Genomic DNA, 24,722 nt, shown 5'->3' with positions numbered 1-24,722 from the left:
GTAATTTCCTGTAGTCTTAACGTACTTCTGCTGAAGTTTTATGGTGAATTTTTTCCAGATTCCTTAGTTTTAGAGTGATGATGACTTTAGATACATTCTTCAGCTGAGGCATCCTGCAGGAACCCACTTCCAAGAAGTTAGTCCCTAAAGTTGATGAGAATCCTCTTTCCGTTGCCCATCCTCATAAATAAAACAAAACTAATCCTATTCTTGCCTTCTTTGCTGTTAACCCTGAAGTAAGATTTTAAAATTATGTATGATTATATAATCAGAACAGTATATTAATTATGTTGCACTTATGCATTTATTTAACATGTTAAGTAGGTCAGATTGTTTATAAGGGAGAATGACTTGTTTATTTTTGAGCTATAAGTCACATCATAAATTCATCCTTTTGAAGTATAAAATTAGTGGTTTCTAGTATATCTGCAAGATTGTGCAACTGTCACCATGATTTAATTCTGGAACATTTTCGTCCCCTTAACAAGAAACTCTGTATCCATTAGACTCCTCCTGTATAAAATTTCATTTAGTCCATGAAATGGCAGAGAGTTTTTCCATGTAAGAGGATAATTGCAAGGGTAAAAACAAATGTCGCTTAGTACCGCTTATAGTAAAAGCTGGCAGATCCAGCTTTCCCATTATGTGTTACCTAGCATTTCTGTGAGTCTATTAATTTTCCACAATTAAAAAAAAAGTTGGTCTTCAAAATGATAATCAAGATTTTGGAAAATTTTGATGTGTTTTATAAGTAGTCAAAGAAAAATTGGCCATGTTCAATATATGTTTAATGTTAAATTCAAGTATAAGATACATATATGTGCATATACATTTGTGTATATATGCATAAATAGCATTTTATTAATCAGACTATTTGGTTATGTAAAATTCCCCATTTTATGACATCACAGAATACTGTTTTTGCCCTTTCCTAGTGTAATCTGGGACTCCATAGTACTTTGTGACAGTAGTCTTGTTTGAATGTGATATTGTAAAAATTTTTTCTGGGATATTTTATTTTGGGTGTGATTGCTCAGAAAGTAAGTAATCTGCTAAGCTTCTGCAAAACATACTAGATACTTAATATTTTGTGGAATGGAGGAAAATGGCCATGACAGGCACTGCACTATTCAGTTTCTATCCAGCCAAATTTTGGTCCTCATTTAATATTCAGTTGAGTATTTACTGTATGCATGACCCTGTCATGTGTGCTGGCAAACTGAGAATTTTCAACTGAAAATTAGGAGGACTAGTCTATTAATTGTAAGCACCAGCTTCTAACCTTACAGGTAGTATTTGAAAGTGAGTTCTCCTGGAGTCTGATAATTGAGGTTTGTTTTCGTGTTTGTTTTTTACAACATCTTCCTAACCATCAAAACCAGGTGCAAAAGACAGGGTTACATTTATTTTTTTCTATCATGCAACCACAAATTGGTATGACTGATTTTTCCTTTATTCAAATAGATTGTTTACTTATTCAGTGACAAGATAATTTGTTTTGCCACTTAGCTATCTTTTGTCATTTAGCCATTTAACAACTTAGCAGTGGTTTCTCATGTGATACCATAGCAGCTGATGCTTTTTCAGGGGTTGAATCAGTGTTCTGTAAGCACATCCAGCAGCCAGACAAACCATGGTTAAGAGCATCAGATGTGATTTGGCGTCTAAAGCTAATAAGGAATGGGTTGTTTATGTATTAACAATGAATTTTGGAACACTGAAAAAAATAAAATAAAATTAAATTAAAAACAAAAACAAAAAACAGAAAACAAAAACAACCAACCAAAGAAAAAGAATGGGTTGAAAATTAAAGAGAAATTCTGGAAATTCCAACAGAGAATGGATAGAAGCAGTCTTTATTGTTGAAAAGCCAACAGGGAAATGAAAACTGTTTTTGTTGAACAGTTATATTTTCAGAAGATGATATTTAAAAAATAATATTTGTTTTGTAGATATTTTTGACTTGTTTCTATAGTATCTGTGTTGAGTCTGTACTTTTTTTGTTGTATAATCCATTATTTTTAGATGATTTGCCTGATCATTTGATCTGATTGGTAGCACTGAGTATGAATTGATTGCTCATGAACTGACCAGGATATCCAAAAATACCAGATCAGCTTTGTGTGGTGGGAATAGAATTGACATGCATATTGACCACATTTGTCCAGAAACATTGATGAAGATTTTGCATATAGCCTTTGTAGTATAGGAAACAATGTCTAAACATTTCTGAATATAATCTATACATTTAAGAATTCTGAGACTAGAATGGCTCACAAAGGCACTGTCTCCTGAGAAATAATCCCAATTTCAAGATTTTATATGTTTGTCAATTGAAAGTCTAAATAAACCACTTAAGAGATTAGTGTTTCTCATTTTAACTTACTCTGCATTTCAAGAAAATTGCCCAAGAAACCAATTGCAATAAACATGATGTATTATAGTAGATTCTGTCAAAAAATAGTTTAATATGTATATAGGATATTGGGAAAGAAGTTATTAGAACTGGAAAGTTGTAAATGATAATTAGCATGATTATAAAAATGAAATTTTGATGACATTATCAAATAGTTCTGAAATCACTGGTAGTTTAATTATCTTCACCAAAGCTTAGGTGGTGGTAATTGGCCAGTATGATAGTCTATAGATCATCATGTGTTTTTTATGATTAGGGCTGCATGTAATTTTTTAAACAAATCAGGATAGGGCACCTGGGTGGCTCAGCTGATTGAGCATCTGCCTTCAGCTCAGGTCGTGATTTCCAAGTCCTGCGATCGAGCCCCACCTTGGGCTCCCAGCTCATCAGGGAGTCTGCTTTTTCCTCTCTCTTTGCCTCTCCCATTGCTGTGCTTGCTCTCTCTCTCTCTCAAATAAATAAATAAAATCTTGAAAAAATCAGGGTAATTTTGAGAATAGAAGGTGGCACTCTTAATACTTAACGTTGAGACATCAAGTGTACATTGGGATTGCTCCAGAAAAGCATGTAATTTGATTATATAATTTAAAAATAAATATAGCATCTGAAAATCAGTGATACAGTTGATAGTTTGGTACTAAATTTATTTGTGAGAAATCAGTTTTAATGATAAAATATAATAATCCTTTATGTAATACCATAGTCAGACATGTATTGTCTAAAGTGGGAAGTAGGTAGGCCTGGTGGAGTGCTGAGAAGCAGGTTAAGTATTAGACTAAAATAGGAAGAGGGAAATAGGTATTTCTACCACTGACTTGCTAGTGATAAATAGCATTTCTTCCAAAGCTCTCACCCTGACTAAATTTTAGGATGACCTCTACGGAGTGAATTTGGCTGAGTCCTGCCATTTTGTGTCAAGTCATGTAATCATTATTAAGAGTCATTTGTGTTCTTAATGAGCTGTTCTGGCCATAACCTGCTTTTCTCTCCTTATAGCTTTGATTAGAGTGAGAAGGCAAGTGATATTTAAATATGTTCATATTGAGCTTATGTTAAACAATATACTTCTTTCCAAATGTTGGTCAGAAGGATTCCAGTTTTAAGCCAGCTTTATAGTTTTTATATAGCTTTGTATACTTTGTGGAGTTTCTTGTTCAGCACATGTTTACTTCCCTCCACATCTTTCTGTGGCAGAGTATACTTCTCCTTTTATTGATTTTGGGCTCGCCATGTGACTTGCTTTGGCCAGTGAGCTGTTAGTAGACATTAGACATAAAAGAAAGGCTTGTGTGGTAGAGCTTGCTCTTTTGCCATTGCCATGAAAAGAGCTTCTTCCACATAGCTGCTTCCTTTTCATCTTAGGTCCCAGAATGTGTGTGTATATATATATATATATATATGTATGTATATGTATGTATATATGTATATGTATGTATATATGTGTGTGTGTGTTTTATGCATGCTCTAGAATGTGTATATACCTTTTATTGCACTGAACCCAACCTGCACTGTGGATCCAAGCCCAGCTGGATCTGCAGCCTGAAACAGAGCTGCTCAATTGTGTGTAGCCTCAGTCCATTTATGGCCAGCCTGAAGACTCCTGAGCATGAGAACAAGTGCTTATTGTTATATTCTGCTGAGTTTGGGGGTGGGTTGTTAATTAGCATTATGGGGTAATAACTAATACAATAGCTCCTTGGTATTACTTTAATTCTCATATTAAAAGAAGATTCGGGCATTTGACTCTCGCTTTCTGCTGTCATTCTAAGAATGGCAGGTGCTACTAAAGTCCCTCAAATACTCCTAGAGCCTCCCTGCAAACACTTTGCATATATGCTACTTAATATTGCCAAACAACTCGTCAATTCGAGTACCATCTAAACGTCTTGATACTTAAGATCCAGTCTTCATCTAAATTATCATTATTAATTCCTCTTCTTTTCTGAATGCTTAATTTGAAAAATATTGGTAGGAAAAACAAGCACTTATTAAGAAATCAATGAATAAATATCAAATAGGGGAATTAAAGATAATCAAAGTTCTTGGCTTGAGATATCTTGAGGGGCCTGTTCATAAGTAAATTGGAGAAAGCTTCTAATCCTGTAGGATGACCATCACCTGAGCCCTCACTTAATGAGCTACATAGCTTCAAACAACTCATCCAAACTCTATGTCTCACTGGTTTTGAGGTTTGAGGTTGGGCTCAAAGCTCTGTGAGGGTCCATCTCTTTCAAAATCTATGCTTGTGTTTTACAAGTGTGGTGTAGGACCACTAGCAACAAATTTGCATGAAGTATAGAGGTAAGTTATCATCTTGGATCCTATGGCAAGTTAACTTGTGTAGTCTTTTGTACTTGGCTCAAACTGAGAAATTTTAAATGTCCATGGATAGAAAGGGTTGTATAATTTTCATCAAAAAACATTTTTTTTAAAGCTCTTTCTTCTGTTTGGGCCATCAGAAGAAATTACAAGGAAAAAGACTTGGTTTCTGATCTCTTGAAGCCTGTGTGTAATGGACATGCGGAAGAAAATCTACTACCATTTGGAGAACATGCTCTGAGGGAAGAAAAGTCCTAAAACCTGGTGTTTGATTTATTTATTTAAGTTTCCTTTCCATATATTTAGGTATACAAAGTATCCCCCCATTCATTATTAGTTAATGAATTCACTCAGCAGTGACCATTTCTTGTATGCTTATTGTGTACTTTTTTTGTTGGAACAAGGAAGATGAATAAGAGATGATTCCTATCTCTCAAGAGCTAATGGATTAATGTGAGAACTATGAAGGAAGATAAGCAGTCAGAAACGTTGGCCTGTGGGAGGAGGAGGAGATCTTAATGTCTACTTGGGCAGGTGGAGGGGGAGGAGAGATGTTGTCAAGAACTATGCCTCAGAGGACATCATGCTTAAGTTAGTTTGAAGAATGAGTAGGAGCAATATAAACACAAGGGGTCAGGCTGGGAGAGAATTTGTATAGAAAGGCAACCATGGACTTAGGTCCTGAAATAAGAGTGTGCGTGGTCAGTCCAGGAAACTGCAGTTCAGTATGGCCTAAGCTTACTGTACATGAGGTAGGATGTGCTCTGGAATAGGAAGCTTGATACCATACCTGATACCATAACAAAAAGAAATTGATTTTTTTTTTTTTAAAGTAAAGGAATAAAAGGAGGGTGATTTCTTCTGTGGCCTATCTGCTTTTCGGTGGGCAAGTCTCCTTATTTCCATTAATGTGTGTTCACTAGTACATGTAGAAAAGCCAAATGGCAAAGATATGCCTAGTTCTGATTTATGTTTCCCTGCTACTCTCTAATAAAGAGTTGTAGAAGGTTGGAAGTGAATGATCATGGGGGAGATGAAATAAGAGAATATAAAAACTAAAGCTTCAGCAAAGGAAAAAGGAGGTCACTCCTGAAAAGGAAGGAATATTCTCTTTGATAGAAGCATAGAATTTATTTTTTAGTCTATGAAATAAATTGGTAACTTGAGATTAACGAAGAAGATTGTAATGTAATCAAAATGTTCCCCAGAAGATGCTCTACTTTGTGCATCACAATGTTATAGAACATGGTGTGTTTTATACAACATGAATTGATTTGTATAGACTATTTTAATTAGGAGTTTTATTGAAAGTTGCATGAAGAATGCATTATTCATCTGTGTTCAGTAGTTAGGAGAAGTTTAGCAAAATAAGGCACAACAAATATAATTCTTGTGGTACTTGCTTTGCATTTACTATTCAAGAACTGAGTGTAGATCTACTTATATGTGAAATCTAACAACCAAAACAAATGAACAAACAAAAAAAGCAGGAGCAGCAGCTCCCATTCATACAGACAACAAACTGATGGTTGCTAGAGGGGTGGAGGGAGGCATGAGCAAAATGGGTGAAGAGGAGCCGGAGATACAGTCTTCCAGTTACAGGATGAATAAATCATGGGGGTAACAGGCACAGCGTAGGGAATAGAGTCAGTAGTATTGTAGTAGCTTTGTATTGTGACAGATGGTAGCTGCACTTGTGGTGAGCAGAGCGTAATGCATAGAGTTGTCACATTCCTAATGTACACCTGAAAGTAATGTAACGTGTCAACTGTATACTCCAATGAAAAGAAATAAGTATGTAAATAAATAAATAAATGCTGTTGACTACAAAAAATCGCATCTACTGCATAACCTTTCTTTTCCCACTGCTCTTTATATTGTAGACAGTGACATAATGTGTAGAAAAGAAAGACTATGGGGGGAAAAAAGCATTGAATGTGGATAAACCAGGCCCCTCTTTATATGTGAAATTAAGGTCCCTGAAGGTAAAGGAACTTAACTAAAGAGGCAAGATCAGGATTGGAACCCAGTTTGCCTAGCTCAGAGTCTAGTGCTCCCTCATCGTGTACTTGCTGTTCTTACCAAGAACTCTCAACACCATTTATTCATCTGGCAAGCAGTTTGCAGCATCCATTCTCTGCCAGATACTGTTCAAGTCAGTTATTATGTTATGTACAATAAACACATGTCACCTGTTTCACGGTAATGTCCCATCTTTTTATTGCACCTGATTAGATAATAGCTGTTAAATTTATCCTGCTCAGAAACCATGTTAATACAGTGTAGACGTCCTTTCTGCCTGGGCAGACTATAAACTGTAATCCTCAATTAAGATTTTGCTATGTTAAAAAATTTTTAATTAATATGATCTAGTGTGGAATAGAGTAGAATATAACAATGTTTATAAATCAACAATGTGTTCATTGTTAGGGCTTTTGTCACATGTAATTGAAGCTGATTTTGAGATGAAGAAAGGCCAGCTTTCTGACTTTTTGTATCCTGTGGGCATTGTAATAAATAGTACTGGCTATATATTTGATCATAATGACATTATGTACTTACTGACCCAAGGAGTTTCAGTTCACTTGGGAGATAGTATTCACTTATAAAATGCAGATTGTTAAATTAGGAAGTTATATTAAGGAGTATAGACACTAGATTGTAAATTTCCTATAGGTGGAAACCAAATCTGTCTTATTTACCACCCTGAATCTAGAATGATGTCTAATACAGAATAGGTAGGCTTCATAAGCACTTTTTAAAGGAATAATTGAATAAATATGTTAGCGACTGCATATTATAGTCAGTAAACTGAAGGAGTTCAAAGGAGAGTGAGGGACAGAGAGTGAGAGAGAGAGATTGAGGATTGAGAGAGAGTTGGAATGATCAGAAAAGGGTTAAGGACAGGTAAAGCTTACTAAAAATGGTTACTTTGGTGATAGAATCACATCAATTTAAAACTTTTCTTCTTTATATATGTTTATATTTTAAAAGTGTTAATACTTAACATATTTAATGCTAATAAGATTTTTTTTAAAAAAGTATTTTTTTTTAAAAAGTACTTTTTTAAAAAAAGTACTTAAAGTACTTTTTAAAAAAATGGTTACTTTGGTGATAGAATCACATTGATTTAAAACTTTTCTTTATATATGTTTATATTTTAAAAGTGTTAATACTTAACATATTTAATGCTAATAAGATTTATTTTTTTTAAAAAGTACTTTTTTTAAAAAAAAGTTCTTTAAAAGAAAAAAGAATTTGCATAAAGAAGAGGAAGGAGAGAATTTCAGGTGGGGTGCATGGTAGTAGCCAAATTATAGAAATGGAAAAGAATAATGTCTGTTTGGGAGGAGTAGCTGGAGAGGATAGAAGTAAGAGACAAGGTAAGTAAGCTTTGATAGGGCAAGTACTGGACCAGAGTCTACTTTAGTCATGCTACAGGTATCATCCCTGCAGATTGATTTCAGGCAGGTCCTGGTTCCCCCTAAGTTACCCGTGTCTATGGACTGATCTCTGAAAAATACGGACATTAATTTTAATAATTTAAATCTCTCATCACCATACAATGAATCTCTTTTAGATTTGTCTTCTTGATATGAATCATTTCAGTTCTAACATGAATGAAGAATATGAGAACAGAGGCTGGTAATTATATGGGCCAAGGAAGCATGAAAACATGGGGCATTGCTGAGTAAGAAAAGGATCCAAGAAGGGGGCAAGGGACTATGCATGAATTGCTTCTTTCATTGTAGTCCTGTCTTGAGACCTTAGTAGCAGGAAGGGTTAACAGTGGTGAAAATGGCAGGTCGATTGGAAGGACACATGGGCTCATTTTGTACATAGGTTCTCCAGGGATTCAAGTGCTTTAATCCTTTGGAATGTACCGTCTGATTTTCTTTACTGTTGGCTTTAGCCTTGCGTGGTGTATTGGAAGGAACTCAGACTGTATGCTCAGGTATAGGAGTGACTACAGAGACAGCTCTGATGCTTACTCATTTCATGATAATTGGCAAGCCCTATGATGCCTCTGAGCCTCAGTTTTTCCTTCACTGGTAGGGTTTTGTATGAATGAGATCACACAGCTATAGCAAGTACCTGATGCATGATTACTGTTTTCCTTTTTCCTTTCTGAGGTTGGCCTCTGTATGCTTAGTTCATCTTGGAGATTTGTTTTGCCTTTCCTGCTTCAGCTTGCTGAGAATTCATGACCATTAAAAAAGATCATTTACAAGACTACAGCCCATAAAATGTTCCTTTTAAACAATGTGCATTAGGAAATATCAATCACTTCATGTTCTAACCAAACAACCATCAGAAATATTATATGTGATAAAGCATTTTTCCCCTTTGCTAGGCAACAATCCATTATGTTTCACATTTACATTCAGTACAAATAGACTTGCTACTTCTTAGTGCAATCATTGAATGCTACAAACCAGGATTTATTATCTTTCTGCTCTCTGCACTCTGGGTTTCTTTAGCATTTTATAGATGACTCTTATAGTCTAACTTTGGTTGTAGTCCAGGTACAGCCTGTCCAATTGGTGGATTTCCTTGCGTAGTTGGTCCTTCGTTTCATGAAATAACATGGCTTAAATTGGCAGGAAATGTTATCCGAGGCCTCTCCTCAGGCCTGGAGAGCAAGCTAGAGCTGGCTTCACTCCTGTATAGGTATTGAATACAGTAGCCTCATGTGGTCCATTCAGAGTCAGGTGGTCTTAGGTCTTAGGTCACTGCAGTCCAGTTCTCCTGAGCTCTCAGTCCATGGGGATGGATAGCCTGGTGTGAACCACCAGGCTGGTCCCAGAAACTAGATGGAAACTTAACAATGTAAATCAGTTCACATAATTCCCTTGATTAAATTCCTTCGGCGGCTTTTCATTGTACTGAGAATAAAATTCCAGCTCCTTGCAAGGGCTTACAAGGCCCTATCTGGTCTCTTCCTGCTTATTTTTTGGCTGTCATCCCTAACCATTCTCCTCCTCTCTCACTAAATCTAGTCACTCAGAGCTGCTTTCTGTTACTTGAATGTATCAAATTCTTTCCACCTTAGAATGGCACTTGCTGTTTTCTCTGCCTAGAACAGTGAATCCATGAACAACTACTTCCTGTTATTCAATCTAAGTTCAATGTCATTTCATTTGAGAGCTGTTTCTGACTCCCAGGCTAATCTACTCTTACCTGATAGCTATCCAGAGCATCCCTGTGTTTCATTTACTTCATAGCATCAAATGATATTGCTTATGCTTTTAACTTGTCTGTTATAAATATCCCTTTTGCAGAAGGTAAGCTCCCTGTTAATATGGTATTTGTCTTTGTTGTTTGCTGCTGCATCCCTACTACTTATAATGGGGCCTGGCCCATTGTCGGGTGCTCAATACATATTTAAATAAATGAGTTGTAGAAATAACATAGAAATGAAAAGCAGTCAAAATGAGGTTTGAACTGATTACCATTGTATTCATAGATATGCAGTTCAGATTCTTTCCTTATAAATGATTTATGAATGTGAGCAATTCACAACTTATGTAAACAGAAGATTTCAAATATGTTTTCCATTTCCCTGAATAGGAACACTGGCCAATGCTGCAGAATAAGATTGTGTATGTGTACACCCAATTTCTAAGTAGTTTAGATCCTATTTTTGGTAACCATATCATGCTGGCCTAGTCTGGCTCTCAGAAAATCCCAAATGAACTTGAATTAGAGACCCCGAATAAAGATCTTATTACTGTTAAGACTCACAGTTCTTTCTTAAGATAATTGGGACCTGATGATGATAACAATTTTCTAAATCTTTGCTATGTTAGCAGAAATTCTTTTGAAGGTGAGCTTTAAGTCTTTTGTCTGAATTGAAGTTGCCTAAATTTAAACACTAAGCATGTCCTTGGTAAGTTATAGACTTCTTTAGTCAAAGTAACTACCTGGACATAAGTTGCTGGCATGATGATTTATTCTGCAAATGGGTGGAGGAAATAAAGAAGAACTTGTTCCCGAGATTGCTTTCACTAAGCCTTGAGGGGTAGCAATGAAAGAAGTAGGCAGATGGCTGCTGTATCCCTAATGGAAATACCATTGCAGTAGACCTCCTGAGTTCTCAGTCTTCATTGCCTATCTATTTACTTCTGACTGCAGAAATGATCTAACAGAGGCACTTATATTCTTTCATGATAAAGGCCTACAGGAAAGATTAAAATTCTTTATTAGACAAGAACAACAGAAAGTCTTATTTGATGTTTACCCACTGTGGAAATGGAATTAACTTTATTCTGTAGCTTTTACTGAGGATAAAGAAGGTGGCATATGTATAGAAATTTGCCATTCCCTTTTAGAAGGTTTAATTTAACAAAAATGAGACTGCATTTTTAAAAATTGGCTTCTTAAAATAGATTAAGAATCTGGAATGAGCATTTGATGGAGCATAACATTTGCTTGTGACTGATATATATGCATATCAAGATCACTGAAATCCAAACTAAACTTCAAAAGACAGTTCTTCAGGGTTGTTTTAATTTCACCTACCTACGTGATTATTATGAGTTTTGTCTGCACTGTAAGGGGTAAACATCAATCCTTTTTTTTTTGGTCTTCTTGAAATAGCAGGATTTTAGTAATGCATTTTAAGTTAACATCAGGTACTATCATTCCAATATATTTAGGTTTGGTGACTCTTAAAGCTATTTGGGGATTAAACTTAAATGTCATACTGCATGAAGAATTATGGATTGTTGAGTTTCATTTGTATTCCTTTGATACTTTTTTTCATCATTGAGCAATTGAGATTTTCCAACCTACTCTCCATTCATTTCAGGAGGATTTATGTTTTCAGAACAAGAATTAAAAAATGGAACTCACAGACTTAATTTGAAAGCTGCGTTAATTTGATGCATTAGGGAAAAAAAGTAAAAAGCCAGATATTCTGTCTTTACTACCTATAATTCATCTTTTTTATCCCAAAAGAATCAAAATTTTTTTGGTAATTTTATTTTTATCTTTAACTTCATAAATTGAACACTTAACATGAAACCTCTTTTTATTCTTAAAATGGACTGTTTAGTTCATTACTTGGATGGTTTTTGGGTGATGGCTTTGATTTGAAGAAATTGATAAGAGTGGTATCCCTACTGTCTCCCAAGAGTTCCTCACTCTGAGGTGGAAAACTTGCAAATAATATGAAGCACCTAATGGTAAGCTCTAGGCTGTAATGGATCAATGTTGCTCATAGCCTCTCTCATTGGCTGTAGTTCCCATAGGGCTTAGCAGCTAAGTGGAGCACGTTTCCTTTGGCAGTGGCTCTCCTGGTAGCCTCCTAACTGGTACTGTGGTCTCTTTATTCTTGGCCAACTCTAAGTGGTTGTTTCTACTCAGGAGAAAGTTATTTGTAGTGGCACTCCTTTTGAGGAATCATTCCTTAAACAGAATCATTCCAAACACTCTTGAATTGTATTGAGGAAGCATGTCAAGGAGATTAGAAGAAACAAATTCCATTCAACATAGTGTCAGGGTGTTCTATTATAAAGAAACAGGGATAGTTCACAGAAACAAAGGATGTACAATTGAGCATCAAGAAAAATCAGACCTGAGAGCAAAAGTTCCAGCAAAACCCATGAAACTTCCCTTTCATTACCTTTCTACTTTCAACGTTCTCTTGTCTGCCCATTGCTACAGATGCAGTCATGTTGGTCATCAGTATACATTGAGGATGGTTGCCCCAGCTTCTGAGTTTATGAGAACAGCTAGATCTTGAGACCATTTCTAACTGCTTTCCAGTGTATGTCTTAGTTTAAAATCCCAAGAAAGAGAGAATTTGATTCTTCTTATAGGCCAGAGGTCTGAACCTTAGCTTCATCCAGTGTGGTCAGGGTTGGTAAGTGGTAGAAACATGGCATCAGGGTCTAACCCTTTTATTTGAGGCTGCTAGTGATGGTTTACCAAAAAGAAAATGTAGGATAGATAGGCTTGCTGCTTGAAGTGTGTACTTTAAATACAATTTAGTGTTCTGATCCTTGGTGCACTTTAACACTTTAACTCATTTATTTCAAAGAAGGACACCAATCTGAGTTTCCTTTGCTTTAGAGAGTATGCCTAAGTCGAGGATGCTCAGTTGTTTTCACCCTCCTGTCATTTTGCTGTAAAGAGATGTTGGCAACACTTCCAGATTTCTCTTTAGATGTTCAATTCATAAGGTACAAGGCCAGGGTGTCCCAGAGAGTAAACATGCATACTGAATTCTAGTAAACAGTCAGGTTAGGTGTGTAAGAATTTCATAACTAGAAAACTTGATTTCAGATTCTCTATCTCAATATACTAGAGGCATAGTTACTGTCTTCTCCTTATGCCGAAGGAAATGGTATTTTTTAGGACTGCAGTAATAAGGTTCTATAAACTGGGTGGCTTAATAAAACAGAAATTTATTATATCTCTTCTAGAGGTTAGAAGGTGGAAATGAAAGTGTCAGTAGGATTGGGTCCTTCTGGAGGCACTGAGGGAGAACATGTCCCATGCCTTTTCCCTAGCTTTGGCAGTCGTCAGTAATCCTTATTGTTCTTGGCTTATTGACTCACCACTCCAGTGTCATCCACTGCCATCACATAGCGTTCTTTCTGTTGTCTGTGTCCAAATTTCCCTCTTATGGGGATACCAATCTTTGGATAAGGGCTCACCCTTATCAGTATGACTTCATCTTAACTTGACTATATCTGCAAATCCTATTTCCAAATATGGTCTCATTCATACTGAATATATTTTGGGGGACACATTCAACCAATAACAGGTCCATCTTCTGTCCTCCTGATTTATGTGTTTCTAACATGTTAAATATATTCATCCCTTTCCTATACCCCCAAAGTTTTGACTCATTCCATGGTTAACTCTAAGTCCAAAATCTCATCCAAATAAAATCTACTCAAAAAACTCCAAATCTTATCTTCTAAATCATCATTTACAAGTTCTACTTCCCACCGAACAATGGAAGAAAATTTACTTGAATTCTCTGCTACTTTGTAATAAGTATTGCTTTTCCCCCAGTGTTCAATAACATGTCCTTCATTTCCATCCTCTCCAGAAGCACCCTTAACTACATTCATGTTTCTAGCAGCATTTTGTTCAAGGCAGTGTAGGCTTTTTCTGTCATGTAACTCAAAATTCCTCCAGCCTCTACCTCTTAGTTAATTCCAGGGCCACTTTTACAATTGTAGTATTTGTTATATAGCAACACCCCACTGCCAGGACCAAAATCTGTATTTGTTTTCTAGGGTGCTGTAGCAAAGTATCATGAACTAGGTTGCTTAAAACATCAGAAATCTATTTTCTAATAGTTCTGGATGCTTGAAGTTCAAAATCAAGGTGTTAGCAGGGTTGGTTCTCTGGAAGCATGGAGAGGGTACTATGGACTGAATTTTGCCCCTCCTCCCCATTCACATGTTGAAGTCCCAATACCCAGTGTGACTTTTTTTTTTTTTTTAGTGTGACTATTTTTGGAGACAGCCTCTTTTTAAGGTAATTAAGGTTGAATGAGGTCATCAGACTGGGCTCGGTAGGATCGGTAGCCTTGTAAAAAAGGAAAGGAAGAGAGATCTTGGGTTTCCCAGCCTCCCTGGGGGAGGGGGACTGGCTTGTTTACTACTTCCTATAAAAGTCATTAAGCCCTTAGCCCTGAGTTCCTCAACTGTTGTGTAACCCATGGCAAGTGTAGCTGCAGTCTAGGACTTTACATCACTGGGTGGGATAGGGGGAAGAGGGGACAGTGCTGCTTGTCTGTCGTGCTGTAAGTTATAAACTGTCTTGCTCTGATCCACTGTCTCATTGTGTACTTTTGGCAACTACAGAGTGATGGCAACCCAACAGCTATAGTCATCTCTTTTGGAATCTTGTTATTCTTTGCCGTCCTCTATGAGAGTGGGATTTTCCCCCAACACTGGGTTTCTTTTTTCTTTTTCTTTTTCTCTTTTTCTCTTTCTTTCTTTCTCCCTGCTATTTACTTCTTTGAGACTCTGAGCCTTTACAAATACCATTTCTCCAACTAGGATGCCTTCTCCAGGGGCTTCATGCATGTGTGGTTGCTTTGGGTCTTGCACTTCAGGGCCCCACACTTGCTTTAGTTCTTTGATCTCTCTGTCCTGAGTTCTTCATTTTTGAATAAGGAGCTCTGCATTTTTATTTTGTACTGGGTTCCACAAATTATGTAGTAGCTGATCCTGCCTTCTCTTTGGTCAGGTTATGGTTTTTCAAAGCTTAGAAATAATACTTGATTGCCTCCTTCTCCTTTCACTCCCCCATTCCTTGCTACCTGCTCTGGCTGGTAGAGTTACAGCTGTCATACAGAAGTCATATTCATTTTAATTCTAAGGGCCTCAATTGGCAAACATTCAAAGGTAATAATGTCCATGTGTTTATGAGGCATGTGTCTGTTTTGACTTATGTGGCAAGAGATCATCATCATGAGCTGAGGCACCTCTCAACATCTGAACACATGTTCAAGAGCAGCAGGAGTTTTGCTAAGGTGCAGAGGCTGAACATAATGAATGGATCAATATATCACTTTATTCACTGGCAGAAGCTGTGTTTAGAACTAAGACAATGCAGTGCATTTCCTATATCTGCACACATTTCTATAATTTATCATCTGATATATATGTTTTTACCTTTTTTACTTATAGCTATTGTTTTACTTTCCTGCCCTACTCTACCATCCTTTGTTCACCCTGTTATAAATACAATAAAAACGTCTAATGTATTTTATACTGGGATCTGCCCCCATAATGTAGGGGAGTGTATTGTTGGATGACTTGGTTGCTTAAACTTAATTTTATTAGGCTCTTCCTGAGGATTAGTATGCACATTTGGCACTCAGACAGAGGCATCTGGTCAACAACAAGACTACCTTAGACTGTGACTATCACCTATATCATGAGAGGGAAAAACTGACACCTGCCAAAATATGAAAGATCTACTAAGGGGAAAAATGCATTAAAAAACAAACTAACTGAATTAGAAGACATGATTTAAAATGGCCAGGTTTTTAGGTTGTGGAAGTCCTGGTAATTATTCTTGTTAACTTTGCCTTAACTGGTATGATTTTACTCACAACATATATTGTGAATTTAAAGCAGCCTACTTCTCCTCTATTTTATAGCATTAGTGATATAAACTGTCTTCAGCATCACTATTTTCTGAGGAGAGATGATGGGATACTTCTTGCATTATAAATTTACTTCCAATGCTGAAGGCACTTGAAAAAGAGATAGATCCACACTCTTTTTTATGGAATATTCCTTGTAGACTGTTTGGCAAACTACTTACTGAGTGACTCAGTGTGTGTGTGTGTTTGTGTGTCTGTACACTTATAAAGAGAGTACAGTTTTAGTTTAAACTTCATAGAAAGGTGTTCCCATCATAGTATACTTTATGCCAAGAGGTGCTGGCATTTTATGATTCCATTTTTTTTTTTTTTTTTTAAAGCTAGCTCCTAGCAGCTTAAAAACTTTCTACTAGGTATCAATTTGACTTTCATTTCTCTGCTTTAATTACTCTGGGTTTTTGTTTTAAATAAGTACACCTAGAAGGAAGGAACTAGAATTTTGGCAGTGGGGGAACTCTGTAAAAAGAATCACATGCTTTCTGTCTAGCAGTTTTATTCCATAAGAACATTATTACCTTGTCCTTCTTACTTTACTTCCATCTCCCTGTGTCACAGTTAGGCTGGTGAACAAGTGGATAAGGTTATCACTGTGTTCTTTCTAGAATGTTTTGTTGCATAATGACAAACTGATGGACCTGATACACAAGTTGTACCTTTTCAGTGTTGGTGTAGAATGAATTTCTTTTGATGTAAGGTTTCACTTTTGGGGAATCCTGAGTTTGAATAACCTGAATTCATTTCTGTTGAATATGACATTTAGAGTTGGTATGGTACCTATTCGAGCTTTTCAAGTGAGAGTGATTTGGGTTATTTAGTTGTTAGCTTTTACCTTGACACATGCATGGATTAAGTTCAACATCATTAAAGGTCACTTTTGAAATAACAAATATCAGATGGGGTTCCTGGAATCCCCCAAAGTAGCCATGAAAATAAACATCTATTAGTTCTCTCACCATGAATATAGTTTGGGCCTTAAAGAATTCAGAATATAGGAAAGTAAAAAGTTCAATAGTAATTAGAAGTGTGACCCATAATATTTGGATAATAAACAGTCATTGGTCCCTATTGCCAAAGCGTCATTGTTATAACGGAGATGTTATGGAAACAGCTACCAGCTACCCAGTCTTGTGGGCTGAGGACAGATGTATGTTTAAGAAAATGCTAGTAAGTAAAAGTGAAAAATGACTAAATCATAGCTGTTGGTTGGACGTGAGACCCACATAGCCTCGCCCATCTGTTTATATCCAGATCATACTTGAAACCTCATGGCTTGGAGAGGTTGGACATATTTTAGTCCTCAACAGTGGCTGTTTTCAGAATGTTTTTTTTTTTCTGATATCTACCTTCCATTTCTCAGAGCTATGTTAAGCAGAAAGAGGTAGCAGCATGTCAGAATCTCTAATGGAAGAAACCTTCCTCTAATTGAGGTATTGATTAAGTCTATCTGCAAGGAATGAGTCAATGGAAATGTAAAATATCTGCTTTCTACTCCTTTTCTACTATCAAGAGAAGAGCTCTGTAGAGTTATTCAGGTCTGATTTATATGCTGTGATTCACACACTTTAAGAAGTTTCACTTTAGAAAAAGAAATTTCGCTTTGAAAATAGAAATTTCATTTTCCTCCTGGTGGTACAATGCAAGCCAATATTTTATTTTCTATTGACTCTGACTAAGGAATTTCAATATTTCTTCCCACGGTGGTCAGTTGAACTAGAAAACATGTCAGAGATTTTTGTGAATTTGATCATTAACTGTACTTGACTAAAAAATTTTGCTTTTACATTTTGCTTGCTTTTCTGAAATAATTTTCTACTTTTTAAAAATCTTTAAATTTCATAATGTCAACATTGTTTAAGATCACAGTAATTAGAGAAATTTTAATATATTTTTAATAGGATCAGGTCATTAAAAAGATAAAATCACAGTCTTTTGAAATATATGTAAATTATATTTCATAATCCTACATCATGTCAAAGTGAGCTGATTTAGTCAAAATAAAACTTATATTAGCTTAGATTGAATCTCATTTTGTAAATCTCAGCAATTCATTTTGTCAACTAGGGCAATTTGCTGTCAGGGACTTTGACTTTATCTTTGTTCAGCCTGTAAAGTGAAGGGGCTCAGCATCCAATTAGATAATTACAATGCAACGTAAGTCATGTCCCCAAAGGAATGTGGAGGCATAGGAGAAGGAATAGCTGATACCATTAGTCATCTTTCCCTCAAAAAATTTCTGCTAAAGTATCCCTAATAAAAATCATCAAAGTCAACTAGAGAAATCTGTCCAATACAAAAATGAAATACTATAAAGTCTCAAATTCTTAAAATTCACTTAGATTTTGCATTGTACTAGATACTTCATAATATGTCCACATTTGTTTAAATAAAATATTTTTATATTACAGTCAAGACAAAGATTCATTCTGTAACATTATATTTATCCTATGGTTACACATAGTATTTTTGTGTGTTAACACTTGAACCCTAGGAGTGGTTAGTATACTCATTTAGGAAGTAGGGGTATAAAAATAGGTCTTGAAGCCAGGCAGTTACAACTCAGGCAAAGTCTGAGTACCTAGGGTCAGATTGAAGGAAAATTCTAAATAAAAGATATGGACTTTAACAAGAAGTAGCATGCAGGAAGTAGGATCCAAACTTTTTTTTTAATCTCAGGAACTGATTCCTGTGAAAGCACCTGTTTGTCTCCAAGCTTGGCTAACCAGTAAGGACACTTGAGCCTGCTGGAGAAGATGAGAATAGAGTTAACCTTAGGACATCAGAATAAGAGTCAATGCCTAGTCTCCTTTGGTCACCTGGGATTATTGCTCTACAGAGAGAGAGAGAGAGACAGAAAGACAAAGACGAACTCAGAGAAAGATGATGATTATAATATGAGCAGGCCTGGAGAGGGCACTGGCTTTACAACTCCTGTCACCTTTCTCTCAGGTTTTTAAGACCTTTCTTCAGGAGTAATTTTTTAATGCCTTATTATCTAAGTTCAATTATAGTTTTACCAACAGTAAAATTTTAAATTAAATTTCCCAAAGATTATAATTGACAGAGTAAAGATGTATTAGGTACAAGATATAATGGGTACTAAAGTTGTGAGGTACGTGTATTCCAAGCTGAAATGCAGTTATTTAACTGAATATCAGACCTGAAATTCTTGTTATTAATATTTTTTAATTAACAAAACACCTAGTGAGACTGTCTTTATGGAATGTAATTCTTGTATTAGAGATACGGACTTGGTCAGAAAGCAGTGAATGACAGGAGAACATAATTTCTCAGTTCCTCAGGATGTGGTATGCTTTTATATATGCTTGATGACTAAACTTTGAGTGCTTTTCTTTTCTTTTTTTTTTTTTTTGCTGTTAGAGTAAGCATAGCTAGTCCTTCAGAATTAAAAGGAATTTAGATGTCAGTTAATTTTACATTTAATGGATGAGGAAGCTGAAACCAACACAGTTTTAAGTGCCTTGTTTAGGTGACACGGCTGTTTGACAGTAGAATTTGGACTTGAAACAAATGGATTCCTCATTCCATATCATGGTGCCATACAGTCGTCCTGGGTGAGGAACCACTTAATTTACAGAGTGAAAGAGAAAAACAAGGCTGTTGTAATGGCAAATCCATTCAATCTGCTGAATATTTCAGATAAGTTTATTTCTGTTGCTTTGAATTATCAGGATTATCATTTGTTAGACAAACTTCAAACAAGATTTTCAACCCTACCAGTCTGCCATCTCTGTAATGACAGACATTGAAGGAAATAATAATTTACAAATGAATGTAGTAGTTTTTTTATTTTTATTTTTTAAATTTTTAAAAGATTTTATTTATTTATTTGACAGACAGAGATTACAAGTAGGCAGAGAGGCAGGCAGAGAGAGAGGGAAAAGCAGGCTCCCTGTTGAGCAGAGAGCCCGATGTGGGGCTCCATTCAGGGACCCTGAGATCATGACCTGAGCCGAAGGCAGAAGCTTTAACCCACTGAGCCTCCCAGGCACTCACAGTAGTCTTTTTAAATGCCAGTCTTTGTTCTTTTAGATTGTTGGGATAATGGAACAATGGCGTTAATGCCTCGTGAAAATGCTACTTTCTTCTGCCTGATGACTATTCTGACATTACTGATTAAAAAGTATTAACTCACATGTTACTTAGTGACACTTGAGTGCATTGTGATGTAAATTTTCTCTCTAGTCCTTGCACAATGTCATTATCATTTTGGGAAACTATAAAGAAGCTCTTCCTCATTGTCCCTAGGAAAGTTCATCACCACTTATAGCCGTTGCCTAATAACACACTCAGATACTGTCTACCAACCTTATGGCAGCATGTTCTAATTGGGGTCCCTCAAGTTAGCCCAGGGATCCCCTCTTATTCATGGCTTCACTTTCCTCAGTTTCAGTTGCCCTTGGTCACCTGTGGTCTGGAAGCTGATGATCCTCCTTCTGGTATTATCGGAAGGTCAGTAGTAGCCTAATGCTATGTCACAGTACCTATGTCATTCACCTCACTTCATCTCATTGTGTAGGCATTTATTATGTCTTATCATTATAAGAAGAAGGGTGAATACAGTAGAGTAAGGTATTTTGAGAGAGAGTCACTACATTCACATAATTTCATTACAATATAATTGTTCTATTTTATTATTTGTTATTGTTGTTAATCTTTTACTGAGCCCGATTTATAAATTGGACTTTATCATATGTATGTATAGTAAAAACCCGATAGGTACACGGTTTGGTACTGTCTCCAATTTCAGGCATCCACAGGGGGTCTTGGAATGCATCCTCTGTAGATAGGGGGGATTTGTAAGCTATTTTCAGTATTTTAGAAAGCCTACTGGAAATTGAACATTTGTAACCTTGCACAAGCTGACTAAAATGCCAAGCAAGTTTTTAGCTTTTGTATGGAGTTATATAAACTCATTGTGGTTCTTTGTGGTCATGAGGAGTTCTAATTGGCAGTGACAGAGGCTTTTGTTGAATAAAGATAGGGAAAGGAATAAATAAATATTTCATGAATACATGTTTTTAGTAGACAGTGATCTCCAAAATGTAGGTAATAAAGATATTGTAGATGAGAATCATGAGAATCATAACTTTGTCTATTTATAAGATATATGAAACCATATTTTATCTCATACACAAAATAATAGGTCTCTGCTTTTCTACTTGTAACTTACCTCTACAGAATCTTTATTTTTATATTGAAGATGAATAAACTCTTAATATTTGCCATTATGTTCATTGTATATTTGAAATGATTTCAAGTAATTGATGGTACAATAAGTAAAAATTAATGGACAGCATTTATAGCCTCTTTCAAATCCCAGAAAGTAATATTATTAATAAAATAATATTATTATTTTTATTATTATTGTTGCTAATTATTAATATTATTAAGGATAGCAATTAATCACAGGAACAAACATCCCTCCCACCCTGGATTTACTTTCTTTAGCATACTCATTTGATGACGCTGCTACTAGTAGATCCTGATTCCTTGTTTAAAGAATTTTAAGAGATTGGACCCTTGATTCTCTTCTGGTTAGTTGCTGATTCTTGTCCATTTATTCTAAAACCCACACCTTTCAGAGTTTAAAAACATTGCTAAGCTAAGAGCGATGCTTCTGTAAGACTCATTAGTGCTGGCTCTTATTCCCATTCTACATTTACTTTTCTCGATCTCTGCTTTGGTTTTTTGTGCTATTTTTTCTGCATATTGAGGTACTTCTTAAATGCGTATGTTTAAAATCTAGGCAGCTGTTCCTCCGTTTCCACCTTTTAATACTCAGCATCTCAAATGTAAATATCGTCCTGATAGATGTAGTAATCTGTTTTCTTCAACACTCAGTTGATCAGTGGTATTGGTTGGTAAATATTAACACATTTTATATTTTTATTTTTCATCAGATGCTTATGGCAAAAGGCTTGGTGTCTTGGGTGCTTCATTGCTCTCTTCCTGCTTCCTTTCTGAATGTCACCCTTGATTTCTCCCTTCATCTTACCTACCACATCCAATACATCACTAAGTCCTGTAGATCCTGTCTCATAAATGTCTCTCAGATATATCCACTTCTCTCCATCCCTACCATCGCCACACTAGCATCTTATATTTGGAGTACTGAGATAGTTTCTTCCCATTTGCAGCTTGCCCTTCTGGTCTTTCTCTCCAGTCTAGTTTCTATACGGTAGCTCTAGAAGATTTCCTTTTCGAAAGCCCCCCCTTCCAGTGGCTTTTTGTCGCCTTTTCCATAATGCCCAAACTCTAATGTGGCTGACTTTGTTTCCAGGCTCACCTATTATTTTAGCTTGCTCTCTCTGCTCTAGTTTTATAGGATTCCTACTAGTTTCTTGAAGATGTGTGAGACCATCTTCTCCTTTACCAGGCAGATTCCTCCTCACCTTTCTGGGTTCATCTTCATCTTCATCTTCATTTTTATGAGAAGCCTTTCCTTATTACTGGAACAAATGAGGGGTCCTGCTTTAATCTTCCAGATCCCTGAACTTTCCTTCTCAAAACAGTTTTGATACTTTCTTACTGTTACTTTTTTGGTCATCTTTCCTATTATGGTGTCCCCATTATCCTGTTCATCACTGTATCTCCATGTTATAGAACAGTGCAATTTGTTGAAAGGGAAAGTTAGTCGGGAGACGTAAAATTGTTTAGTGAGGCGCTGCATTGTATAGCACCATGTTTTACACACTGAGCCTGGGTTCAAATGTCATCTCAACTGCATTACAAACTGTGTAACTTGGAGGAAATTACCATACCCTTTATGCTGAGTTCTGCATCTGTATTGGGGTAGTGGCTGTAATCCTATCTCATGGGTTGTTAGGATTGAATGAGTTAATATGCCAGTGGTAGAACAGTGCTTTTGGATGATTTATTGTGGACTAAATTTTTATATCTTTTACCTTAAATTTGATTAGTTTGTTTAGAAAGGTAAACTCATACATTTTTACTCTCAGTTCAAACAGTTTGAGGTGCCTGCGGTAGGGGGGCAGGGAGGGATGCCCTTTTCTTTAGAGAGGGGAATGACCTTCATTTTGCAAGTCATATTCTTTTTTAACTTATTTGATTATTTCTTTGGTTGGGGTAAATGAAGGGATATGTAAGCTCTAAAATCTGTGTCAAGACTTTTCCCTCTTCAGACAAATGAGAATAAAAACACATGGTCCAAAATCTTTGGTATGCATCAAAGACTATTCTAATAAGGAAGATTATAACAGTACAAGCCTACCTCAAGAAGCAAAGAAAATCTCAAATAAACAACATAACCTTACACCTGAGGGAGCTAGAAAAAGAACAAACAGAGCCCCGAACCAAGAGAAGGAGGGAAATAAGATTAGAGCAGAAATAAATGAAATAGATACTAAAAAAAAAACAATAGAACAGATAAATAAAGCCAGGATCTGGTTCTTTGGAAAGATCAACAAAATTGAAAAACCATTGGCCAGACTCATCCAAAAAAAAAAAAAAAAATTAAGAAAAAAAAAAAAAAAAAAAGAAAGAAAAAAAAGGGGGGGGGGACTAAATAATGAAAATCAGAAATGACACCACAGAAATATAAAGGATTATAAGATAATATTATGAAAAATTATATGCCAACAAACTGGACAACCTAGGAGAAATGGATACATTTCTTGAAACTTATAATCTCCCAAAAGTGAATCAGGAAGAAATAGAAAATTTGAACAGACCAACTACCACCAGTGAAATTAAATTTGTCATCAGGAAACCCCAACTAACAAAGGTCCAGGACCAGGTGGCTTCACAGGTGAATTTTACCAAACATTTAAAGAAGAGTTAATTCCTATTCTTCTCAAACTCTTCCCAAAAATAGAAGAGGAAGGAAAGCTTCCAAATTCATTCTCTGAGGTGAGCATTACTGTGACATGATAAAGACACTACAAAAAAGAGAACTGTAGGCTGATATTTCTGATGAACATAGATATAAAAATTCTCAAGAAAATATTAGCAAACTGTATCCAACAACGCATTAAGAAAATCATTTACCACAGTCAGATGGCATCTATTCCTGGGCTGCAAGGGTGGTTCAGTATTCACAAAGCAGTCCATGTGATGTGTCTCATTAACAAGAGAAAGGATAAAAACCATGTGATCATTTCAGTAGATACAGAACAATCATTTGACAAAGTACAACATCCATTCAGGATTAAAAACCCTCAACAAAGTAGGCTTAGAGGGAACGCACCTCAACATACTAAAGGCAGCTACGAAAATCCACAGCTAACATTATACTCAGTGGTGGAAAACCGAGAGCTTTTCCTGTAAAATCAAGAACAAGACAAAGATAATCCTTCTCATCACCTTTTTTTCCCCCAGTGGTATTTTATATTATTTTTTTATTATGTTAGCCACCATATTCAACATAGGACTGGAAGTTTTAGCCACAGCAGTCAGACAACAAAAAGAAAAAAAAAATCTGGATTGTGAGGAAGAAGTAAAACTTTTCACTATTTGCAGATGAAATGATATATATAGAAAACCTGAAAGACTCCACCAAAAAATGCTTGAACTAATAAACGAATTCATTAAATCTGAGGACATAAAATCAATGTGTGGAAATCTGTTGCATTTCTATACACCAACAGTGAAGCAGCAAAAAGATAAATTGAGAAAACAATCCCATTTACAATTATACCAAAAATAGGGGTGCCTGGCTGGCTCAGAGGGTTAAGCCTCTGCCTTCAGCTCAGGTCATGATCTCAGGGTCCTGGGATCTAGCCCGGCATCTGGTTCTCTGCTCAGCGGGGAGCCTGCTTTCCCTCCTCTCTCTGCCTACTTGTGATCTCTGTCAAATAAATAAAATCT

This window comes from Lontra canadensis, unplaced genomic scaffold (genome assembly GCF_010015895.1).
Source record: "Lontra canadensis isolate GAN:19392208 unplaced genomic scaffold, GSC_riverotter_1.0 scaffold78, whole genome shotgun sequence".
Lineage (NCBI taxonomy): Eukaryota > Metazoa > Chordata > Mammalia > Carnivora > Mustelidae > Lontra > Lontra canadensis.
This window is presented reverse-complemented; position numbering follows the sequence as displayed.